We start from the raw sequence: 24,203 nt of genomic DNA, 5'->3' as shown, positions 1-24,203 counted from the left end.
GTGTGAAAAGAAAAAAGCTTGGGATTGATGATGATTCTTAAATCAAAATTTGGCAATTGATTGAAAACATTTGCAAATAGGAGATCTCCTTTATGTATTATTTTAAATTCACAGCCGTATCTCTAGCATGTGAAAATCAAAGCCATTTATGTGGAGGGGGAAGTCAATGGCAGTATGAACCACTGTGCGACATACGTTAGAGGCAAATGTAGTGGTAAAAGTTGAATTCAAATATTTATTAAATACCACCGGTTCCGTTCGTGTTTGGTATCAAGATCAACAGTAAAAATATCAGTCTTAATGGTACAAGTAGTGGTATATATAAGAAAATTACTTTAATGGTAGAATTCAAGCGTTAAAATGACGCCTCGATTTCACCCATAAGGATTACACGGGGAACTGAAATTCGGGTCTCGTGTTATGAACTGAGTTCAAATTTCGCGCGTCATTCACTTTACAGGTCATATTACACCCAAAAACAAAAAATCCGTATCCAGTAACATATTGTGAAGAAACCTGACCGGTGCGGTGCGGTCGTGTGGTAGTGCTGTCTGTGATTTAGTAATTTTCACTAAGATATTATTAACAATTTCATTTTATTTGGAGCCAGTGTGGGGTGTAGTGGTGTGGACCATCGGGAGAGCGTTGTGATATCGGGGGTGACCCCTGTTTGGGGTGGTATATGGTTCATTTTTGGATTTCTGGTGATTCCGAGTGAGACGTTATCTTATCAGCTTTTCTTTTTGTCTAATAGTTCTTATTACTGTGCGCTCGCGACCTTGCCCTATCGAGGGGACAGTGTGAGCGCAGTGCTGTTAACTTGGTGCGGTGTTCATTAATAATACTCTAAAACACGAAACTCTCAATTTTTTTTTTTTTTTTTTTAAATAAGTATGGCTCTTAAATGTGCAAAATGTAATCGGACAGTCAATACAAGTACTGAGAACCATGTTACTTGTCATAGGGACTGTAAGGGTAGTTTTCATTTAGTATGTGCTGGTATCTCTGAAGAGACTTACGACGGCTTAGTTGAGTCGGGAAATGTTGAATCATGGACGTGTACCGCATGTTCTTCAAAATTTTTGGAGGCTAAAGCAGCTGTTAATAAAAACCCCTCTGTTTCTTCGCTGAATACCTATATTTCGACTGATCAGTTAAAAAATATGATGAATAATATAGTAAAGGAACATGTAGATAACATTTCGCAGCTATTTATCGAGCATATTGGTGCTTTAACTCTTATTAGAGTTACTAAACTTGAGTTAAAAATTAGCGATTTAACCAGTGAAAACATTATTCTTAAGTCAGAATTTGAGAAACTTAATTTAACGTTAAAGAGCGGTAAAAATTCTGATGTACAAATATCTAAGGGGGTAAATAAGGATGAATTAAATGCCAAATTATCGTATGCCGAGTCCTTGGTAAAAAAAGTCTCAGAAAACTGTAATTGTGCAGCCTAAAGATAAAACTCAGTCGGTTTCAAAGACTAAATCAGATGTATTAAACGCGATAGATCCTCTTAATTCTTCTTTAGATACTATTGGGAGAGTAAAACCACTCAAGGATGGGGGACTGCTGCTTGGGTGTGAAAATACTAAATCGTTGAAACAAATTGCTAAAGGTAAGTTTGCTGATGACTATGAAATTCGTGAAGTTAAAAGTATAAGACCAACAATTAGAATAACTGGTTTTTCAGATGATATTGATGAGGATAACTTCTTGTTATACCTTAAAAAACAAAATGAGTCTATTTTTGATGTTAATTCGAGTGTTAATTTGTTAAAACTGAGCTGTACAAAAAGAAATAATACTGTATATCAAGCCTTAATTGAAGTCGATTTGTACACATATAAAAGAGCATTGGGCGTGGGTCACTGTCTTATTGGTCTCGATGGTTGTTCCATCTATGATGCTGTCGAAGTAACTAGGTGTTACAATTGCAACAACTACGGTCATGCATCGAAAAATTGTAAAAATAAAACTAGCTGCCCAAAATGTGCCGGAGAGCATAAACTTGTTGATTGTCGGTCTGATAGTTTTAAATGTTGCAACTGCTCCAAATATTTAGAAAGTTTAGCGACAGATGAATTTGAAGTTTCTGATGTTACGTATGATCATGCGGCTTGGGACTATAAACAATGCACGTTATTTAGAAAAACCATGGATAAAATCAAGTGCGACATTTTCGGCTCCGCCATATAGCAATCATTGGAGGATCCCACTTTATTAGGTACCGTTTCAACTAATAATAATTCTACTGCTTCAATCACTTTACTATCTTCGTTATCAAACTATTACCAAAATGCCCGAGGTATAAACTCAAAACTAGTCGAACTTTTCAATTCTTTACTAACTTGTAATTTTGAGCTCATAATTCTCACTGAAACGTGGCTTACTGATTCTGTGGCTAATTCAGAATTTTGTCCTGACAATTTTGAGATAGACAGATCTGATCGTAAATTTAATAAAACTACTCTTACCAGAGGTGGTGGGGTTCTGATAGCAATGCGCAAATATTTCTGTGTTTTGCAGATTGATCTGTCCCCGCATGGTTTTGATGAGTTGCATTTAATTGACATTGTGGGGGTAAACCTTACATATACTTAGATATGTCTCTTTCTACATTTTGGTAATTTATGTTCCGCCCAAAAGTCATCTGTTGATGATTATATCTCATTATTTAATTTGCTCGGTAATCTTGCTGATTTATGGAATGATCGTGTGGTTATCATAGGTGACTTTAACATTGCTGAATATCATATTGGTTTAGACATGGCCGACTAGTATAAAGATTATGGCCTGTCCAAGAGGTACATAGATAAATAATACTACGTAAATAGAATGCAAACTCCCACTTGATTTTTGGTCTCAATAAACGCCCCCTGGTGCCTTGTGGCCGGTGCTAAAGCATGAACTACTAGATGCGTCATTGCTGCATATTTTATAATTAATATTTTATTTTTATTATCACTAATAATATCAAAAACACAAAGTAGAATAATATACAATTTATTAGTATTGTCTACGATTTTTTGACTTTAATTTTTTTTGGTACATTATACAAGCGTTTTGATATAATGCATTTTTATGTGTGGAAACTCTTGTATCGCGACCGCTTAAAATTAAATTCAAACCTTTTACAAACGTAAAAATTGTTAACTATATAATTTTATTACATATTTCACTTTCAATTAATTCCTTATGTTCACAATGAAACGAAAATTTGACATGATGAGATACTATAAACGAAATTTTGTTTTTGATGTTGTCGAAAGATGTACAATTGTTTAAAACGATTCTTGAAATATTATAAATTCTGTTAATGTTTTTTATAAAATCTAACTTACAATATTGCAATTTTCTGTTATTACAATTGTATTCTCTTATACGTATTAATTTGTAACATTGTTCGTCTTCCGAAAAATTGTTTAAAATTTGGGTTTTACAATATTCACACTTCAAATTTCTTAATGTTTTCGCAACCCAGCCAGACACATAACCAACAATACTTTTATGAAGATCTTTTTCTAAATTATATGGAGACAGTTTTGAAATGTACATATTCACGTTTAAAATTTCGTAACTCGTTTCATTTACTGAAGGTTGATTTATGTTTTTATCCACAAGTCTTTTAATATGAAATAAATCCGGTATGTTCGTTTTCTCACAGTTTGCGCCCACTGAATTTGAACTATAAAAATTGCGTAATAATAGAGATTTGAAACTTTCCTTAAATTGGGCTGCCGTTAGATTAGTTGCTCGATTTCTTTGACTTCTGATTTTGCCAAAATAGTTTTCAATAACATCTTGATTTAAACATCTAGGTAAACAATATTTGCACCTGCCCTGTTCTACTAAAATTGTATGTAAATCCACAAAACCTTCTAACGTTGCAATCCAGTTTTTTATACACGGAGGTACTACCATTTTTCCGGCCTCATCGACGAAATACATATCACCCAAAATTTTGATAGCTTCCTTCCAAAAATGTTTATGACCAGAAGATTTAAATACGCCCCCAGAAAATGGTTTTCCGCACCATGGTTGAAAAGTACTGCCATTTACACTGTCGAAGAGCTTGTCAAAAAATTTTATAATTCGTGCTGTTCCCATTGCCTCGTGTGTTAAACTGCATTCGGCTGTAAAATTAAATTGTAAATGAATCTGTTAATTATTTTTAAATTTGTATTTACTAGATTTAACCAATAGCGTAATAGTCGATGCCATTGAGTGACTCAAAACTTGTGTCGCATAGCACACCTTCATCTTTTGAATTTTTTCCGGAATTACATGGAGATCCGTAATTTTGTGTAGAGCCCGTAATTCTCCACATGTTTGATCACTGTAGTACGCATCGATTATATGTTTCCAATTTGCAACCAAAATTTCCTCGCTTGTTTTCCACACTAAATTTTTAGTAAGCAGATTGTTCCTAATACATTTAATTAAATGAGGCGTGTCATATAAGGGAATAATTTCTTGATCCCCTAATAAAATTCTTCTTTTAGGTTCCATCCCTTTATGTATATAACGTTGTTTCGACTCCTTTAGCAGAGAATTTATAGCTGCTTGGTTTGGTTGGCCTTGATCACAAATTGTAACCAGAATTTTGAATCCACAATTTTGTATTTTTTCAACCAGAGTTTTTATAATAGTTGTCAATATGTAAGATTTTGTAGACGAAAAAGAAAATGCAAAGTATATTGGCTGTTGCCATTTTTTAAACACTCCGCGAATGAAAAAAACAAGAACATGATCTGCTATCTGTAAATTTTGTTCAAATCCAAAATTTTGAAATCCGAAAAATGTATCCGTATATTTGTCATAGTCTATGTGGGGCATTATGGACATTTCATCAAAAATTTCAAATCTGTACGTTCAGAAATAAAACGTGATGTCAAAATTGCCTATCGTGATTACATCTCCGATTTGGAAAATAACATAAAAGCCAATCCTAATAAATTCTGGACACATATAAGTAGACTTAAAAAACAAGGGGGTATACCGTCCCAAATGAGTTATAATAACAAGGTACTCTGTAATCCTGCAGATATAGTAAATGCATTTGCAACCCATTTTAGTTCAGGTTACACTGACTGTAAAGCCACAAATTTGGATGAATTCGTATGTGAGTCTTACAATGATCTTATACAATTCAGCACGATAACTGAAGCAGATGTGTTTAAAGCGCTAAAAAAATTAAGTGTAACTTAACGAGTGGTCACGATAATATTCCGGGTTTTTTATTATCTGATTGTGCTTCGGTGCTTTCTCATCCCTTATCAGTCATCTTTAATTTAATAATAAATTCTGCCATCTTTCCCGATATCTGGAAACATTCTATTATTTCTCCAATTTTTAAGAAAGGGAGTAGAAATACAATTGAGAATTACAGGCCCATTTCGCTAATTTGTAACTTTGCCAAAGTTTTTGAATTTGTTTTACATAAATTTTTGTTATTTAATGTTCGTAGTAAAATATCTGATTGTCAACATGGATTTGTAAGTAACCGTTCCACCATATCTAACCTCTGTGTATTCACACAGTTTGTTTCAGAAAGCTTTGATGCTATGCTTCAGGTTGACGTGGCCTATACTGATTTTTCCAAGGCCTTCGACAAACTTAATCATGATGTTTTGCTGGTTAAATTAAGTAATTTTGGGTTTTCTGCTTCATTACTTTCATTGTTTAAATCGTATTTATCCAATAGGACTCAGTGCGTTAAATATAATGGTCATGTGTCAGATAGTATTTCTGTCTTGTCTGGAGTGCCTCAGGGTTCGGTTCTTGGACCTCTTTTGTTCGTGATTTACATAAATGACATCGCAAAGAGTATTAGTTCAAACATTCTTATGTACGCGGATGATTTAAAAATTTTTAGAACTGTTTCGAGTACTAATGACTGCCGGATGTTACAAGATGATCTGCAGAAATTTCTATGTTGGAGCAATTGTAACTTTCTCCCGGTTAATTTTGACAAATGCTTTATTATGTCATTTACTAACAAAAATATCCAAACCTTGTATCCCTATGATCTCAATAACACCATTTTGACTAGAGTTGATTCTTTCTGTGATTTGGGAGTCACTTTTGATTCCAAACTCTCTTTTGTAAATCACATAAATAATATATGTGCCAATGCTCTCAAATCACTCGGTTTTATACTAAGATGTGGCAGTAGTTTTAGTGACTTTGATTGTTTAAAAATTTTATATTTTGCTTATGTGCGATCCAAGCTTGAATATGCAAGTGCTGTTTGGTCTCCATTTTCTTGGATTCATATAGACACATTGGAGAAGATTCAACGACGTTTTTTGAAGTACTTAGCTTTTAGGGCGGATGGTGTTTATCCACCAAGGGGTTCGTCCCATATTACTCTTTTAAATAAGTTTGGGTTTAAAGATTTACATTGCAGACGGACTATTGCATCGTTGAATTTTCTAAAAAAGTTGGTTCATTTTCATATTGATTGTCCGGATCTTTTGAGTCGATTATATTTGCTTGTCCCCAGATTGTCATCTCGTTCTCATGATTGCTTCTATTTGCCTACTCCTCGCTTAAACGTTGTAAAACACTCACCTATATACGAGATGTGTACTTTATACAATTCGGAACAGAATGCATTTGATATATTTAAATAAATAGGTTTTTTCTTTGTATATGTAGCTACATTCAGTTTGTTTAACTTTGCCTTCGTGGGTTTAGCTGTTGGTCATATATTTTGCTAAGGTGGTCAGTAATTGGGCTATTGCCTGTTGACCATCACTGACATAATAATAATAATAATAATAATATTCCTCACTAAAGCCTTCCAGAATGATTATTTAAAACTACTAAGACGGCCCCTTGAGAACACAGCTACTTTTTAAGGAAAACACCCCGATTTTCAAGGGTTAACAGAAAAGCAGAAAAATCGTGAAAAGACTCCCGTTTTTTAAGGTATTTTTTAAAATTAACATTTTTTTAAATGGCCCCCTCAGAACACAACACATTTTTAATGCTTTCAGCCTGGTTTTCAAGATAACTTTTAAAAAGTTAAAATTATTAAAGAATTTCCCCGGTTTTTCGAAGTCACCCTTTTTTAAAAAGTCAAAATTTTAAGAAATATATCCTGTTTTATCAAACGTGAATACGGTTTCGGCCAAGAAAAGTTACCATTTAAAAACACTTAAAATTCGTCTTTTAACCCTGTTTTTTCTGTTGGGGGCATTTCAGCATATATGAATACGGTTTTGGCCATGCAAGCTCGAACAAGCCCTCATGAGCAAACCGAATTCACCGTCTTGTCTTGTTTTTTTAAAGTATATTTTAAAATGAACATTTTTCAAAGATTTTATACTGTTTAGAATTTTGTACTAGTAGGCCCTCTCAGAACACTTTGTTTTTTTAAAAATTTTGACCTTGTTTTCAAAGGTATGTTTAAAAAAACAAAACTATATGGGCTTGTTCTGCACACACCATTGTTTTATCAAATCTACCCCATTTTTCAAGTTACCATTTAAAAACACTTAAAATTTACCTTTTTGGCCCTGTTTTTCTCTTGGGCCGCTTATGCATTCGATTTTGGCCAAGCAAATTATTAACCTTTGAAAACGTTAAAAAAAATTAACAAAAAATAAATAAATCATATTACTAAAAATCAATTTATTATACCCATATACGTCTATGATAAATATGTATTTATTATGATTCGCTTTTTGACGCTAGCATCGTCTCCTGTGTTGGTGAAATTGAAATTTCGGACTCACTGGATGAAGGACTTCCACTTGACTCTGATGATGAGTCCTCGGGTGAGTTTAAACTTCCAAGAGCTGCTTTGAAGGCATTTAAGTCAGCGACACTGTAAAATCTTATCCTTACAAACATTGCAATATCTATAACAATTTCGACTGTGTCGATATCAATGTCAGCAATCTCTTGCACTGGCGGGCGAACGTTGTTGATAGTAGTAGAAGCTATTGTCAGCCTTCTGTGGCTGTCAGAGACTGTGAGTTCCGTTTCTCCAACGTTATTGATCGAAATAATTGCAGGTCGGTGAAACATTTTAGCGTTCTTCTTTCGATTTAATTGGCACGACCTTAGTTCGTCAATTAAACGAGTATCAACGCCAAACCGCATTTTTTTAACCATTGTTTTTTTCTGGAACAGATAAATAAATGCATAAAAAGTTGTGTACCTAGTGTATTCAGCCACATAAAATAGGACAGCCGCTTCCATGAGTTTTGAATTAAATAAACCACAGAAGAAACCATCAAAACACACAAAAATTAATAACAATTCTCCTTACCTTATTTTGTGTTCTTCAATAAACTCTGTGCAATCAACTAATGCAACTAATGTTCGATGAGAGGTGCTGAACTGCTGACGGGAATATCATTTAGGGATTTGGTTTAGGGAGTTTTCTTTTTACACATAATTACGTTGGCAAACAGATCCGCACACCAACCATTGACGTAATACAATGGACAGATCATGTGCATTTGGGATTCTAAAATATTATTTATACTATCGGAGTTAATCTTTTTGGACGTTTCATAGTTTAATGTAAATCCTTTTATTTTACAAACAACTCCACCTGTATTAGTCTTATAACAATAACTCTTTGGACCTGTTGATACCCAGTCAGCTATCCATACATCCTTACCTAACTCATCGGTCCAATCTCCCAATAGACAACCTGTTTTAACAGTGTTTTTATTTTACCATTATCTATATATACAATGCTATCTGTATCATAATATGCCACGCTTTCTCCTAATTTGTTTAACATTTCGTACAATCTTAGTCTAGCATTTGCAGTTGTAAAAGCAGCTATAAATATATTAGTATTGAAATCATTTTCTAGATAGCAACCTTTATACTTGTAATCAATTTGTAACATATTTTCGTTTAATTCATTGATATGTATATTATCAAGTCTGTCGTCTAATAAAATCTCATAAAATCTCTTAATATCTGTAACATACTCTGTTGCACCCATATTTTGTCTTTGACCGAATTTACCCCATAAGGAATTTAAACAGATTTTTGCAACAGCTCTCTTTCCAGGATTATTTTCTATTTTACCCAATTCAATACCTAGATTTTCTTTTACGGCTTTTCTATATTCCTCTTCTGATTCAAAATCATTTCTCCATTCACTTGTCTCTAACTTTATTTTCATAAATGCTTTTACATATCCTTTAAACAAATAACTCGATTTTTGTTCAAAATGCCAAACTTCATTAATAGTTATTATTTTGTATCCTTTTTCAATTGCTTTTTTTACTTCGTTTGTACACCAGGTTCCTCTGACAATTCTTTGAGATTCCGTATGAGTACATTTATCTTTTTGATTATTTAATTTTGCACACAATTGACATAATGGAAATGTTAGTTTTTCATCGCCAGATTTCCTTTTATTTTTAACAGGTAAAACAGGGTGCTACAAACCTCTTGGTGGTAAAATTGCACATTTTATTAAACCATACCATTTTGAATTATACTCCTACATATAATTCAAAATGGTAGGATGTAGGAGGTTTGAATATTTTAGTAGGATGTCCAACTGGATAATCATCATAACATTGTACTGTTGGATATAAACTACAAATATCTATATATTTCATTTTCTTTTCATTAACTTTCAGCTTTGTAGCGTTAGTTCTTCCTCCGAAGAATGCTTTTCTAGGATTAAGTTCTTCAATTTCTTTATATTTGCTTTTAATTTGTTTCATTTCTTCTTTATATTCTTTAGATTTAATCCAATTACATTCCCACATTTCTATTAAATTATAGCCAGCTTTTTTTATTTGCTCGCTTCTTTCTATTGTTTGTTCATAAAGATCTTCCATGTTGTTTTATTCTTATTATTAATAAAATTTGAACTATAACATTTTATACAACCATGCCAAAAACAACCGTGATATAGACTGTACTAGTTTTTTGATCAAAGCCATCAACTTTTGATCCACATATTCTCATTTCACCATCGTTTAATGCATGTTTTATATTTGGATTATGAAAACTATTCAACCAAGAAATTGATTGTTGAGAATATTGATCTTTTTGTAGATTATCAACAACTGCAATTGTATCTTTCTTAATATATTTTGATCTATATATAGCCATACAAACACCAGCAATTGTAATGTATCTAAAAGGATCTATGTTAGCTATTTCTAGAAATTGTTTTCTTAATTCAAGACATCCTCTTCTTAATATATCCACATCAGAATTACAATAATCATAAAGTTCATTTTTAAAATCAAATAAATAATTTTCTTTTCTTTTGTGTTTATGCCATTCTAAAAACTCTTGCCTATCTTTTATTTTCATAGAATTAACACCATAGTATTTTGTATTTGGTATTTTTCCAATATAGTTTTGATTTTCTGTTGTATTGAAAAAATGTGGAAAATAACCTTTTTTAAGTTCGTTTAGACCGAATGTTTTGGGGAAGTTTTTTAAAGGTCCTTGAACAAAATTACTACTATCAATAATTCTTAAATTAATTGATTTTATTTCCATTAACATTATTTTAGATCCATTATATATGCAGAAAGGTTTAATACCGTTTTCAACGCAATATTTTAGAATAAAGTAAGAATCATAACCTTTTCCATAATGTGCAATAGCTGTGTATTCTTTATGATCTCTAGAAACTAACCATTTACAGAAATCTTTGTTAGTCTTAAAAGAATCAACATTACCGTAAAAATCGTGAGCTATAACTAAATTGTTTGCCCGTTTCTTGCATCGCCTCATAATCAAAGAATAAATATTTTTGTGTGTAAGAGCATTTAGTTGTATTAAATGAACATCCGCAATTAAGACATTGATAACCGTTTTCGTTCTTCGTCTTTGACTCTGGGCTGACCCTGCCAGTCTTTCTTGGTATTTTAACACAATTTTCACATTCTTTACATTGATAAATGTGATATTTTACTCTTTTGTTTGTTTTATCAGGAAAAGTTACTGTACAACCTTTTCTATCACAATTTTTACAACCTTTTACTTTGTATTCTTTACCACCTTCTTTTATTTTTGTTTGACAGATTCCACCTTTTTGCCGCTTCCATTGCATATAACATTTATGTCTACGTATTTCAACCTCTTTATAACAATTTCTACATTTTTCCCAGCCACATTTGTGTTCCTTACTACCCTCTTCCATCATTTTATTACCTCTTTCAATAATTTTATTACATTTTTGGACCATTTTCGGTTTTGTACAAATTAATCTATTTCCTTCTTCAATCATTTTTTTACCTTCGTCAACCATTTTATCACCTCTTTTGAGTATTTTATTACACTTTAAGCATTTATGAAATCTTTCACAAACTTCAGAATGATTTTCTAAACATTCTTGATTAAAACAATATCTATTGCATTTTTCGCAATATATTCTTTTAGCAGAGTCTTTTTTGTGATTAGATTTGAAACACATTATGCATATTTTATCCTTTGTTTTGCATTTATGTTTATCTTTGTTTTGATATGGTTTATCACATTTTTTACAATAATAAGATTGACCATAGAAAGCTGTCATACTACCAATTGTATCAAAATGATTTCCATTTTTATATAAATATATTTTTATATCTCTTTCGGGCCCCAAATATATTATGGAATTAAAGCATTCCGCTGCTACGACTTTTATTTGAATATTTAATACTTTTTCTATACTTGCAATATCATGTAAGGTAAAATACTCTTGATTATATTCTTCAAGCTGATTACATAGCTCTTGAGCTAAAGTTGTTTGTAAATTTCTTCCCATTCTTATATATTTTAATTCATTATCATTATATTCCTTACCGAGTATAATGTTTGTATGATAAGCTAATCCAACAATAACGGCTCTTGGACAACATAATCTATCTTTATTTTTTATTTGTGTTATACTTTTCTTTGTTCTTGAGTCTTCTGCTATATTTAACAATCTTTTCGCATTAGTGGCACCTCTAGGCATATTAACTACTTCTACATTAAATGTACAAGTGTATATATCTAAATCTTCATTTGAAGTTAAGATACGTTGAATTTTGTTTAAAAAATTATCAACATCAGACGTTCTTGATAATCTGGTGGAAATGGGTGTCCAACGATGGGTGTGGTTAACTACTATATTTAATAAGTCTCCTTGTTTAAATTTTGTTTTCTCTTTTACTGTTTTAATCATATCATTCAATCCTTCTCTAATGATACTAATTTTTTTCATAATTATGTCAGAAACATCGGACTCTAACGATTCTTCTTCATCTTTCAATAATATAATTTTATAGTAAACTTTATGTGTATTCCATTTTTTGCTGTATTCAGCTTTTGTTTCTATTATTTTAAATTTAGTTTTTTTTTGAAAACTCTGTAAAATAATCATCTTCGATTGCAAAAGGTTCCTCACCAATTTTTTGTAATAATTCTGCCTTCTTCATTTTTGAGTAACCTTTGATATTCTTTTCTTTGGCGAGTTTTCTTAGTTCCTTCAACGTTTTATTTTGAGTCGATTTCTCTAATATTTCCTTCAATATTTCTTCTAAACTTGGCAATTCAATTTCATTAAGAAGTGTGTTTAAATTATCATTGTTTACATTATCTGAAATTTGTTTCAATAGATCTATTTGTTTACTATTTCTCTTTATCTTTAAGTTTAGTTTGGTAGCAATTGATTTTAATTTTTTAATACTAACCCTGCTTAATTTTCTATGCCAATCTCCAGCATCCGACTCTTCTTTTAGAATTAGCCGTATAAGAACTGATTTAGTCTTTGAGTTATATTTTGAATAGTTCTTTAAGCCCTGTTTTTTTGCAATAGATTTTAATTTTTTTAAGCTTAGCTTATTTAGTACAGATTCATTATTTGACGGTGGTGTTAAAAAATATTTATCCATCCAAGACGATTTATGAGTCGAAGATGAACTAGAAGACGATTCTGGTTCGACATCTTTATTAATTTGTTCAATTATCTCACCCACTTTTTTTAAATCCCCTTTAGTAAGTTTTACAATTTCCTCAAGACTCATTTTAAGAAGTTGATCTTTCTGTATCTCCATTTATAAGAAAAAAGTTTTTGCAAAATATTTTTTTCGAAACTCTTAAACTTTATCAATGATTATAATATGTTAGTAAGATATGTTTTGGATAGTATTGCTTTCCTACTAATTTACCGCACTTACATAATATTTTTTTACCTCTATATTGTTTATTCCAGCATATGTTACACAAAGTTGAATAACCACCTTTGCTTTTTTTATTTGGATAAAAATTGTCCAAATCTTTTTCAGTATTGCAGTTTTTACAAACTTTTTTATCCATTTATTAGGAAGATATTATTTCATAATAAATGACTCATAATACCAAAAGGGAACAGTCAGCTAAACAAAAGATAAACATAATTAGAGAGCGGAAAATATGCAGCAAAATTTTGGGAAATATGATCATATGATATGCATCAAATTTATGCAAATATGCAATAACTTTCTTAATATATGCAGAGATATGCAGTTGCATATGCTCCAAAAATAAAAAAAAGCGTAATAACCGAACTAAATTTATTTACAAATTGCAAAAACACCTTACCTTTTACAAAAAATACATAAATCACATTGCAAAGTGTTTAATTAGATCTCACTGACAAATAAATGACATTTTTTAAGATAATATTCTTATACTAAAAAATAAATATAGGTAAACAGAACGTATTAAAAACTAATAGTAATCGACTATTTAATTACTATTTTTGTAACAATTTATTTTTAAATATTTTTCGAAATATTCTAACAAAAATTTTTCCGGTGATTCTAAAGTATATATTTGTAAATAGAAAAACTGCGTACTGCGTCCACAGATGTAAAAATACTTATCGGATTAGAGCAGGCACAACAAAACACAGTTCCTTCTTGAAGAATAAGTTCAGGAAAAGGTTTAATTCATAAATTAATTTGAGTTATCTACATATTGACACACATCTCTATCGCTTTAAATACTTAAATGCAAACTCACGATGAAAAATAATAGGATAACGTCCCTTCGACCACCATAAAACATACCATTAATACACTTAAGTAACGAACAAAAATATTGAAATGAACGGTATTTCCAAAAGTAATTAGGACCCGAATTTACCTGGAAGGATGGCTTAACACCCAGTGGTTCCTCCAAACTACCATAAAACCCAGACCTTTCCCAGTTATTTGAAGCCTCAGGACAATATTTGCAATATGATTCATGAAATTTCGTCTTTCTAGAAAAATGCCGATCGAATGGCAATTTTTTTTTCAAAGTAGCACAAAAATTGATAAAAATGCAAAATATGCACCCGTTACGTGAAATATGCAGCAGAAGGCAAATATATGCAAATATGCAATTTTTTCATAGCTGTATTCATTTTTAATTAGCATGATTCGTTCACATATTAAATATCAAGACTTATATGCAAAAAATAACGGATATGCAAATTTCATAAAATCCGCTCCCTAAACATAATAATTAAAAAAGATTACACATTAACAGAATCTAGTATTCCGTCAGTGAAGAATTTAAATAATATGCGATCAAGACAATTAGCATTAAATTTTTTAGCACAAAAAGGAGACCCTACTTCTAAAACTATTACCTTAAAAGAGTTTGCTAAACAGAATAAAATTGGTGAAAATACAATTAGGAATCAAATAAAATTTCTCACTGGTGAAACATTAATTAAACATAACAAAAAATCAAACAATATAGAACAATATAACAAAAAACAGAAACAAATTAAATCTAAACACAAATCAAACACATCCCAATCAGATTACAAAGCGTCCCTGAAAGCTGGCAGTACAAAAGAAGCTGAAGAAGAATTTGATAAAAATTTTAATAAGACTATGAATTCCTTGACTCTGTTATCTCATGAGACTTAGGAGAATTCCCTATCTAATAAATAATGGCACTAATTGATGTTGCAGACAAAAATCAGGTAAAAATTATTCAAAATAGAATAAAAAAAGACTGCATTGAGTTTAATAATTTATCTGTTGGCAATAAAGTTAAAGAATTAGGAAATGCTGCAGTTGAAACAATAGAAAAGATGGATGAAGAAATCGAGCATAAAGATAACAAAATTAATGTATTGGAACAAGAATTAAAAGATGTAAATAGTTATGATGAAGAAAAAATAAACGCATTACTGAATAAACATCCTGTTATTAGGTATAACAATAAAGAACGAGCAAAAAGACGTTTAGCAAACACTCTTTCTCTAGTTAATAAATGAATACAGCGAATTTATTAATCAAGGCAAAGTTAAAGATTGTTGAATTAAAAAAAGAAAAGAAAAAAATTATATTTATTTTTATTTGTATTATTTCAATAATTCTTATAATAATGTTAGTTGCATTTCTGCTTCGTATATACGCTCTTTAATTTTTTCACCATTAAGATCAGAAACAAAATAAATCCAAACATTATATACACGTTTTTCTACAACTGTAAATATTTCTTCGGTCCAATTTGTTTTTAATTTGTTACGATATACGTCAACCATATTAGATAATCTAATTCTATCACCAACTTCAAATTTTGGTTTTTTATTTGTTAATGTAATCACATATACGGTTTCTAATAATTTTCTTTCATTTCCTTTATTTACCTCTTTTGGTTTCATTTTAATAGTAGTATGATAAGAGTTGTTATACGATTTTATAATTTTTGGAAGTGGTGAAAGCCAATCAAAACTGTCATATAATATTGGCCCTTGTTAATCTTTTTAAATTTATTAAAATCATTCGTCTTCGGCTTTGCCTCTTTTGTTCTTAAAGTATAACTTGGATCTTCTGATTTTCCTTTTGGTCTATAAAAAACATAAATATCTATTTGCCAAGTATCATCAATACCTTTGTGTTGGAATGCTCGTGTTTCATAGTTTTTCCTAGCAGGTTTGAATAATTCAATAATTAAAATACCTTCAGGTGATTTTGAAAAATTATTTTTCACTGATAGACAATTTCTGCAAGTTGATATTCTTCTCCAGCGTTTATATTTTACAATAAATTCCCTTCGGTCATGAGCGCTTCGACCGAATTCAGGTTCTCCAGTTGATTTAGTTTTCGTTTTGCATATTTTACAATAATCCATTTATTTGATTCTAATTCATGAGCGTCCCTGAAAGGGACTACGCCTCCTCAGGCCGATTTTTTTATATGTACTTTTCTTTTTACCGCATGCAAGACATACTGATGAGTAATATTTTTTACCATTTTTATCTTCTTTAACAATTATATTTTTGTTACCTGTGTTTGTTTTACATTTAACACAATAAGTATTCATTTATAATTATGAAAATGACGTTAAAAAGTTTTATATTTTAAAACAATATAAAATCGCCGAAGACTCAAGTGGACTGTGTCCATGAATTAATCCTAACTAACGTTGAGTAGAATTTTACAACTTCCACATCCATTGGCAATCTAATAAATCCTTCACCATCAAAATAAATGAAAAGCGCGGTAATAGCCTTTTGTCCTTCAACTTCTTTAATAAAACGAATTTTTCCTACAAACTGTAAAATAGAATAATGTCCATAATTGGTTAAGGTATCATCTAGTTGCCCTTTATTAACAACATCATACTTATCAATTGCATTAGCTGTTTTAACTAATCTTCTATTACCAATATCAATATATCCTCTTGTAGCGGTTAGATTCAATGAATCTTTTGTAATCATATTACTGAGTTCAGGTTTAACAATTTTTAAAACGCTTTTTGAATCATCTTTTTTTATCATATTATCCATCTCTGGTTTTACAATTTTTAAAACGCGTTCTGCATCATTTTTTTTAATCATATTTTCGAATTCGGGTTTAACAATTTTTAAAACGCTTTCTGAATCATCTTTTGTAATTATAAGTTATTATGGACTTCGTCCACTTGTAACCGAAACGAATCAAGTCGCAGACCTAAATATTGTAAATTGACAGCATCGCCAGGATTTTCTGGTTGCTTTACATTAACTAATTTGTGTCCTGAAATATCATAATTACCATTTTCTGTTAGATTAAATCCTATACCAGGTGGCCCTCTTGTTGATTTACCTCCTTTTTTTCTACTTTTTCTAAGAACGTATTCAGGCGAAGCCTTCATGATCGGAGCGTATTCAGATGTCATTTATGGGCGTAAAATTCTTCCTATATTTCATTTCAGGAGTTTTAAAATCAGCAGTTAAGCAATCAAAACTTTTGATGTTATTTTCATAATATTCCCTAAGTTTCTTATCCAAAATCCCTTTTCTCTAAATATTAAACTTATATCATTACCATCACAGGAAGGAAATATTGAAATATAATTACATTGTAAACGAATCGATTTTGGTACTCTATACCAATCCTGTGTTATATAAATCATTGAAGTATTCATTTTTCTTCCGCGTATAGCTAAATCTATCAGTTTCTTTTGATCTTTTTCCGTTACGAAATCATCAACAACAATCAAATTTTGTTTATCTCTATCTAGTTCGTCTACATCGACAATGTCTTCTATATCTGATGAAAAGTACGATTGTCCACGAATTTTTTCATCATCAAATACATTTTGTAATAATTGATAATACGGTTCTTCTAAATCTTTTGCATACAAATAAAAAGTATCAAAAAATAAATATTTTAAAAGATTGACAACAGTATTTGTTTTACCAGAACCACTTCGTCCTATAATTATTAATATAAAAGGCCATTTTGGCGCTAATTCATTAATGTTATAATATTCTTTTTCATCTGCTTTAATAAAATGAATAGGCAAAGAATCCATTTATTTATTTAACACAAATAATGCAAACCGCGGACACTTATCGCTAAACCGCGTTAGCGCAAAAGTTAAAGCGTCGCTCTCTGAACATGTGCACACGCTTTCGCAACGTCGATTACATTGAGATCGTCTTTGCAATTTCCTATTCCAATTGATGACTATAGATCTTTATATAAATATTTTTCACTTTGTCAAGTTTCAGTCTTATTTGATGGTGACAACTTAATATTTCTAATTCAAATTCCTCTGGTTCACGAACAGACTTTTATACTTTACAAATTAATTCCTCTTCCTATTCCTACGGTAGAAAAAAACATATTTTCCTATATTGATCCACAAAACACGTATTTATTAATGAGCGTTACCAAGACGCATTATGGTCATTTGAAGGATATTTCTGCATGCCTTAAATTGTCTGAATCCGATTGGATGTGTCCACAACCAGTTATCTACTTGACTTCTCAACGTCCTGTCTGTGCTGTTCGCCTGCGAACGGAAAATCTTAACTTTATTCCAGACGATTGTTCGACCAAAACAATGAAAGCCGAAGTCGAAATTTGGCATACACTACGGTCCAATCAATGGTTGTATGTTCTTTCGTCCGTCACCCCAGCCACGATTTCCTGCGACCCGAAGGATGATCAGATTATCGATATTAATTTTCAAGGAACTGGTATTTTCACACTCCGACCCAAATGTAAATGTTATACAATGTCAACCAGCCTCATCGCAAGTTACAACGTGACTAAGAATTTTACGAACTTTATTCCTTCAGTTGACATTAGTAACGATGACTGTTGTATCAAGGAACAACAAATTTTGAAAGCAGTCGAGATGAAACCTCTGGAATTAAATAATCTGAATTTGGATGAACTTCGTCACAGCAAGCACCAACTTGACAAGTTTGAAGAAGAGCTTCGTGCCGAAATAAACAAACCATTCCCATGGGGACATCGGACTTTTTGGGGTTCCCTAATTGGCGTTATAACTGTTATAACTGTTCTACTCATCTTTTGTTGTTGTTGTAGGTACTGTTTTGACTGTACCTGGTTGCCGTATATTGGTAAACTCATTCCCAAGCCCTCGAGTTGCTTCATCGAGTACTGTTACAACAGCAAGAATCACATAACCAACAGTGTGATTTGCGTTCCTGAGTCTCGTCGCAACAACACCATCGATGATGACGATATCATGTTGCCACTCAAAGTTCTGTCAAAATCGTCATCCAATGAGACGTCTACTTTAGAAACTGTCGAGGAAACACCGGCGGTTTCCAATCCGTATAATCTACGATCTCGGAAATCATTGAGTCGCGAGAATCTTTCCAAGTAATCCTTCGTATGTAAATTTGTACCTATATATTTGTTAACTTTCCTTTTTGATAATGTTTCAATCTATTTTTGTAATAATTTTGTCACTGACGTTCATTTTAAAAGAGGGGAAGAGTGTTATGTACCTATCCCACAATTTGTGTATTTCTTTCTCCATTTCGATTCATGCAGTTTAGACTTAAATATGTACAATTAGATTATATTATCATGTCTTTCACCCGCTTCGTGCATCCCGTGCTCGGTATAAAGTTCTATTTGTATTTATTTATCTGTAATCATTTTCTTTGTAAACCGAGTACATAAAATACTAGCAACAGATCATTCTAGACACAATTGAAAATTAGACAATTCGATACAGTCCGTTCGGTTCCTTTCAGTTATCCCGTATTTTAGCACACTTATTATAATACCTTTAAGACGTTTTTTTTAATAAATGGTGATATTGGAATCTGGGTTTTTCTGAGACAACTAAAGACAGGAGTTCATAACAAAGTATATAATGAATGCGTAGAAATACTTGATAAATTGTTTAAAATGAAACTTATAAAAAAGTCACATCACAAAAAGATATTCACAACACTTGGCATGCTTTTTTAGAGGTCTATTTTGTAACTCTTAACGATCTCGCTAGAGCATCGTTAACTTACGATAATCGTTCCCATAACGATTTTGGGTATGATAGCGATTTTGTAACATCTATCGTCTCGTTACATAGCGATCGTATCGTTAGAATGTCATCGTTCCGGAACGATAGGTTTCAGCTCACCGTTAGAAGTGTCAGAACACGTTAGAAAAGTATTTATACAATGAAGAGGAACGTTTTGGTGCAAATATGGGTAGAGAAGGTAAATGTAAGTAATTAATGTATGTTTGGACTAGGTTGATAACTTATTATATATTTTTTTTACTGCAGAGACAGAATGAGAAATTTGTCTCGGGTCTTAAGAGATGTAAACGACCCCTTGATCGTTCGAGAAGAAACCTTTAGGAAGACCTACCAACTGTAATGGGAAGCGGCGAGAGATACATTTCCAGAAATACTGCCGCAGAGTTCTGTATTATTCACCAGAAGTTGCAGGAAAAATTATATACTCATGTGCTATTTCACACAACATCTTACGCATAAGAAATATCGAAAATGACGAGATCAATATTGTCTATGACAAGGAGAACGATAATAATGAAGAACGTGAATATGAAGAACGTGAATATGAAGAACACAATTTACTACATGAATGGCATATCACAAGAAATAATTTAATAATACAGCATTTTCACTAATGTATTTATTATTTTTTTTACAACATAATGAAATTATTAAACAGTTCCTCTTTCATATAGTCTTAAATTTCTGGCCTTCTTTCAAACATTGAATTTCCAATCTACAAATCTCGGGAACACACAGTGACGTTTACTTACCAGGCAGTACATTGTAATTAGAGTGCCCTATGTTATATTCTTGGTGTACTAAAAAACACAGAGGTTATGGTTTATTGTGTAACAGTATTTATAAAGATTAAACATCTCAGTTCTCATAATTGATTGGTCATGACTAAACAAGATGTTCACTTTGTCTTAAACAAAGTGTTGATGTAAGCAGAATAATTGCTAATAGTTGTACGATAAATTATAGTGAAGTACACATTTTTAAAAAGAGTGTTCGGGCGATTAATTAATTACACATACCTCTCTGAACTGCTGAACACTTTTTTGTGGTCCTCCCACAGAATTTAGTTTTGCTACCAACCCTTCCCATATCTTTTCTAAAAGATCTGGCTTGTCCGCTACGAACTTTTGGGCCCTAAAATCTACATTACCTTCTAACTCCTCCACATACAACTCATGTTGCTGTTGGGTAATACGCTGGGCCCTTTTACGTTTTTCCATTGCTGCCATGAACGTATTGTAAACTGAATTTCGTGTTAGTGTGATTATTTTGATGTTTTTCTTTTATAATTATTGTTTACTTACATGTTACAAGTTCACAAATTTGTCCAAACTTCAATCAGTAGCAAAACAAATGTCACATGTCACAACAGAGAACAACGTAATCTAGACGCTACACAAATTTAAATACTACCCATTTTAAAAACATTAGATTCATCGTTCCGCTAACGATTTCAAAGCTTTACGATTACGATAGTGTTTATAAAATTGGAAATTTGTACAATCTCGCTAAACTGATTTTACGATTGCTTCTAACGATTATCGTTTGGGAACGAGATCGTTCCGGAGCGATAAATTACAAAATAGACCCCTTAGAGGTCTATTTTGTAACTCTTAACGATCTCGTTAGAGCATCGTTAACTTACGATAATCGTTCCCATAACGATTTTGGGACTGATAGCGATTTTGTAACATCTATCGTCTCGTTACATAGCGATCGTATCGTTAGAATGTCATCGTTCCGGAACGATAGGTTTCAGCTCACCGTTAGAAGTGTCAGAACACGTTAGAAAAGTATTTATACAATGAAGGGGAACGTTTTGGTGCAAATATGGGTAGAGAAGGTAAATGTAAGTAATTAATGTATGTTTGGATTAGGTTGATAACTTATTATATATTTTTTTTACTGCAGAGACAGAATCAGAAATTTGTCTCGGGTCTTAAGAGATGTAAACGACCCCTTGATCGTTCAAGAAGAAACCTTTAGGAAGACCTACCAACTGTAATGGGAAGCGGCGAGAGATACATTTCCAGAAATACTGCCGCAGAGTTCTGTATTATTCACCAGATGTTGCAGGAAAAATTACATACTCATGTGCTGTTTCACACAATCTTACGCATAAGAAATATCGAAAATGACGAGATCAATATTGTCTATGACAAGGAGAACGATAATAATGAAGAACTTGAATACGAAGAACACAATTTACTACATGAATGGCATATCACAAGAAATAATTTAATAATACAGCATTTTCAATAATGTATTTATTATTTTTTTTACAACATAATGAAATTATTTTAAACAGTTCCTCTTTCACATAGTCTTAAATTTCTGGTCTTCTTTCAAACATTGAATTTCCAATCTACAAATCTCTGGAACACACAGTGACGTTTACTTACCAGGCAGTACATTGTAATTAGAGTGCCCTATGTTATATTCTTGGTGTACTAAAAAACACAGAGGTTATGGTTTATTGTGTAACAGTATTTATAAAGATTAAACATCTCAGTTCTCATAATTGATTGGTCATGACTAAACAAGATGTTCACTTTGTCATAACCAAAGTTTGATGTAAGCAGAATAATTGCTAATAGTTGTACGATAAATTATAGTAAAGTACACATTTTTAAAAAGAGTGTTCGGGAGATTCATTAATTACACATACCTCTCTGAACTGCTGAACACTTTTTCGTGGTCCTCCCACAGAATTTAGTTTTGCTACCAACCCTTCCCATATCTTTTCTAAAAGATCTGGCTTGTCCGCTACGAACTTTTGGGCCCTAAAATCTGCATTACCTTCTAACTCCTCCACATACAACTCATGTTATTCTTGGGTAATACGCTGGGCCCTTTTACGTTTTTCCATTGCTCCCGTGAACGTATTGTAAACTGAATTTCGTGTTAGTGTGATTATTTTGATGTTTTTCTTTTATAATTATTGTTTACTTACATGTTATAAGTTCACAAATTTGTCCAAACTTCAATCAGTAGCAAAACAAATGTCACATGTCACAACAGAGAACAACGTAATCTAGACGCTACACAAATTTAAATACTACCGATTCTAAAAACATTTGATTCATCGTTCCGCTAACGATTTCAAAGCTTTACGATTACGATAGTGTTTATAAAATTGGAAATTTGTACAATCTCGCTAACCTGATTTTACGATTGCTTCTAACGATTATCGTTTGGGAGCGAGATCGTTCTGGAGCGATAAATTACAAAATAGACCCCTTAAACTGAATAAATGAGCCTAATACACATCAGATCTAAAGAAAATGATTTTGAAATAAGTTATTCTGAAAATCCTATTAATTTATCAGGATTAAAAGGTGAAATTGCTTTAAAAACAGCAAGTCTCTGGTATAGTTGGGATAACATTACTGAAGAGTATAAAAATAATGAAATAAAATACAGGTCGTCCCTAAAGGGACTAGTGCAGCGCATGTCTAAAGACCCTCGTGAGCATAAACAAAATGAAATTAGAAAAGATGGGGTTCGGGTTGAACAGGATTGGAAAATATTAAAATTACCAAACGGTCTGTACGATGAAAATGAATTAAATAATTATATCCAAGAATATTTTGGAACGTTTGAAACACCCCCGTTTTATTTTGATGTAAATTATGCAACTAATCGTTTTGCTAATTATACGCGACATAGATTGTGAAATTGACTTTTCCCACGGAAAGATTCATGAGCTTTTAGGATTTGATAAAAAAAAACTCGGTTGTCTGTAAAGTCGGTTTACTGACGATAGTTGAACGTGACAACGTCTTAAGAAAATACTGATGGAATGGTTTTGGGCTTTTGATTTTGAAGCAGCGATTATTGGCTGCGCGAATGGCGTTGCTAAAGTAAATGCTACAGGATCTTGAACCTCCATGGGTTCACTCATTGAAGGTAAAGGCTTATTCGTAACATCCTCTGGTTTGTCAGGCTTTTTTTCCATGGTGCGTTTGTAAGCAGTTCTGCAAAATAAATCGTCGTTCGAAACAATTTAAATAAAATTCTTAAAATATTATCGTTGTCACGTCAAAATTGACACTACATTCACTTTTCACTGCACTTGATACTCGACCAAAACATGTAAATGTACTATAATATAGCAGCTGTCCACGCAGACGCATCGCTCACTCAAGTAGGAGAGAGACGGATGGCGAACGCTGCCGAACGCGAAAGCCGATTGTGCCTCTTTGTCGCTCGTTCCGCGTTCTCGCTTGCACTTCAAGCCTTACATGGAACGTGACAGAGCGATGTAACCATAGAAATGAGGTAACGTCGCATGAGTCATGCTTTTTCGAGCGTGCAGCCGGCTCCATCGATTTATAAGACGTTATCACGTCAAAAATATATAAACAAGGAATAAACTATGCAACAAAAATTGGTAATATCACCAAAGATATTGATCAAATTTTGATTCACTGTTCCTTAATTTC

At 32.0% G+C, this 24,203-nt stretch overlaps 2 protein-coding genes and 1 long non-coding RNA gene across 4 annotated transcripts in view; 1 reads left to right on the top strand and 2 right to left on the bottom strand.

Moving 5' to 3' along the window:
- The window catches only part of LOC135134119 (uncharacterized), a 51,899-nt gene that overhangs the window by 13,818 nt on the left and 13,878 nt on the right, over positions 1–24,203 (bottom strand). The gene's annotated exons all lie outside the window — the stretch shown is intronic.
- LOC135134121 (reticulon-4-interacting protein 1, mitochondrial-like) overlaps positions 744–24,203 on the top strand; it is a 39,823-nt gene continuing 16,363 nt past the window's right edge. The window contains exon 1 of the mRNA XM_064062737.1: positions 744–1,621. The gene's annotated coding sequence lies outside the window, so the exon portion shown is untranslated. The remainder of the gene's footprint in view (positions 1,622–24,203) is intronic.
- LOC135134125 (uncharacterized) lies at positions 7,630–9,504 on the bottom strand. The gene is made up of 2 exons (XR_010281230.1): positions 8,288–9,504; positions 7,630–8,139 (listed from the first exon to the last, which is right to left on the bottom strand). It is a non-coding gene; the product is annotated as an uncharacterized LOC135134125 (long non-coding RNA).

The sequence above is a fragment of the Zophobas morio genome, unplaced genomic scaffold (assembly GCF_036711695.1).
Source record: "Zophobas morio isolate AGI-343-1 ecotype UQ-CSIRO unplaced genomic scaffold, CSIRO_AGI_Zmor_V1 ptg000023l, whole genome shotgun sequence".
Taxonomy (NCBI): domain Eukaryota; kingdom Metazoa; phylum Arthropoda; class Insecta; order Coleoptera; family Tenebrionidae; genus Zophobas; species Zophobas morio.
Note: the sequence above shows the minus strand (reverse complement) of the source record. Positions and strands in the feature narration are given on the sequence as shown.